Source organism: Otolemur garnettii, unplaced genomic scaffold, assembly GCF_000181295.1.
Source record: "Otolemur garnettii isolate 467f Iridium unplaced genomic scaffold, OtoGar3 scaffold00044, whole genome shotgun sequence".
Lineage (NCBI taxonomy): Eukaryota > Metazoa > Chordata > Mammalia > Primates > Galagidae > Otolemur > Otolemur garnettii.
In genome coordinates, this window is record NW_003852439.1 from 9,265,133 (window position 1) to 9,267,524 (window position 2,392).

At 49.7% G+C, this 2,392-nt stretch overlaps 1 pseudogene; it reads left to right on the forward strand.

The window, feature by feature from the left end:
• The first annotated feature begins 500 nt into the window (after positions 1-500).
• On the forward strand, positions 501-1,431 carry LOC100954931 (annotated as a pseudogene).
• Positions 1,432-2,392: the final 961 nt, after the last annotated feature.

Here is a 2,392-nt window from a genome sequence, read left to right on the forward strand (position 1 = left end):
AGGGAGAGAAAACAGATTGATGTGTGAATTAACCTGAAAGACAGGTATTGTGCTTCAAATGACCTTATCATCGGTCTATTAGCATGTGATAAGGAGTATGGCAGCCCTTTAAGATAGAGGAAAGTGGGCTGCGCCTGTGGCTCACTGGGTAGGACACCAGCCCCATATACTGAGGGTGGTATATTCAAACCCTGCCCCAGTCAAACTGCAACAAAAAAATAGCTGAGTGTTGTAGCAGGCACCTGTAATCTCAGCTACTTGGGAGGCTCAGGCAAGAGAATCGCCTAAGCCCAGGAGTTAGAGGTTGCTGTGAGCTGTATGATGCCACAGCACTTTACCGAGGGTGATAAAGTGAGACTCTGTCTCTACTTTAAGAAAAAAAGATAGAAAAAACTCTTAGTTCAAAGTTTCCTGATTATGAATAGCCTTTAATTCAAAATAATCTTTATAGTTAGGTCCTGTTCCGCCTGACTGGTGCTTTCCTGCTGCTCCTGCCAGCCATGAGCTCCACTCAGTTCAACAAGGGATCCTCATATGGGGCTTTCCGCCAAAGTCAAGAACCAGCTCCTGTCCAAATATGACCCTCAGAAGGAGGCTGAACTCAGGAGCTGGATCAAGGGACTCACTGGCCTGTCTATCAGCCCTGATTTCCAGAACGGTTTGAAGGATGGAGTTATCTTATGCACACTCATGAACAAGCTGCAGCCAGGCTCAGTCCTCAAGATCAATCGCTCCATGCAGAATTGGCACCAGCTAGAAAACCTCTCCAACTTCATCAAGACCATGGTTGGCTATGGCATGAAACCTGTGGACCTGTTCGAGGCCAACGACTTGTTTGATAGTGGGAACATGACACAGGTACAGGTGTCTCTTCTGGCCCCAGCTGGGAAGGCCAAGACAAAGGGGCTACAGACTGGGGTGGACATTGGTATCAAGTACTCAGAGAAGCAGGAGCAGAACTTTGATGATGCCACCATGAAGGCAGGATAGTGCATCATCGGGCTGCAGACGGGCACCAACAAATGTGCCAGCCAGTCGGGCATGATAGCATATGGCACAAGAAGGCATCTCTATGATCCTAAGAATCTATCCTGCCCCCCATGGACCATTCAACCATCAGCCTGCAGATGGGCACAAACAAGTGTGCCAGCCAGGAGGGCATCACAGCTCCCAGGACCCGGAGGCACATCTATGATACCAAGCTAAGGATTGACAAGTGTGACAACTCCTCCACGTCCCTGCAGATGGGCTATACTCAGGGTGCCAACCAGAGCAGCCAGGTCTTTGGCCTGGGCCGGCAGATATATGATCCCAAGTACTGCCCACAAGGCCCAGCTGCCGATGGAGCTCCACAGGATGCTGACAATTGCCTAGGTTCAGGAGAAGGCCCAGAGTATGCCCCTCTGCTACCAGGAGGAGGCCAGCTACTGAGGCACCTATACATGCTGTCTCCCCCACATCATCATTTTATCTGGGTTTTGGAGTTTTTCTGTGTGTTTGTATTTTTTTTGGCCGGGGCTGGGTTTGAACCTTCCAACTCCGGCATATAGGGCCAGCACCCTACTCCTTTGAGCCACAGGCACTGCCCAAGTTTGTCTTTTTTTTTTAACATGTGCTGCCAGTGGAAGGTTTGTGGGAGTCTGGGTGGGATCAGGTGGCAGATCTCACTTGTCTTGCAGAACTGAGCCACCAGGCTGAAGGGGAAGGGACCATATCCAGATGCATGTGTGTTTGAGTGGGGGCAGGATCCCTGCCAGGGCACATGCAAGAGGTGGACTGAGCCACGCTGGGGAAAAGAGACCTGGGCAGGGAGGGGAACTGGCCCCAAATGGTTTCCAAGTTTCAACTCCTCTTCTTCCCCCCCCTTTTTTTTGAGACAAAGTTTCATTTTGTCACCCTCAGTAGAGTGCTGTGGTATCATAGTTCACAGCAACCTCAAACTCTTGGGCTCAAGTGATTCTCTTGCCTCAGCCTCCTGAGTAGCTGGGACTATAGGCACTCACCACAATGCCCAGCTACTTTTTGTAGAGATGGCATTTCATTCTTGCTCAGGCTGGTTTTGAACTCCTGAGCTCAGGGAATCCACCTGCCTTGACCTCCCAGAGTGTTAGTATTACTATTACAGGTGTGAGCCATCGCGCCCAGCCCTTATTTTCCCTTTTGTCTACCAATCAGTTTGTGGTTTCTGTGCCCACAGAAGTTTCAGGAAGTTTTTTTGTTTGTTTGTCTGTTTGTTGAAACAGAGTCTGATTCTGTCAACTTGGGTCAAGGCTTGCTACAACCTCAAACTCATAGGTGCAAGTGATCCTCTTGCCTCAGCTTCCCAAGTAGCTAGGTCTACAGGTGCACCCCACCACACCCAGCTAGTTTTTCTGTTTTTAGTAGAGATGGG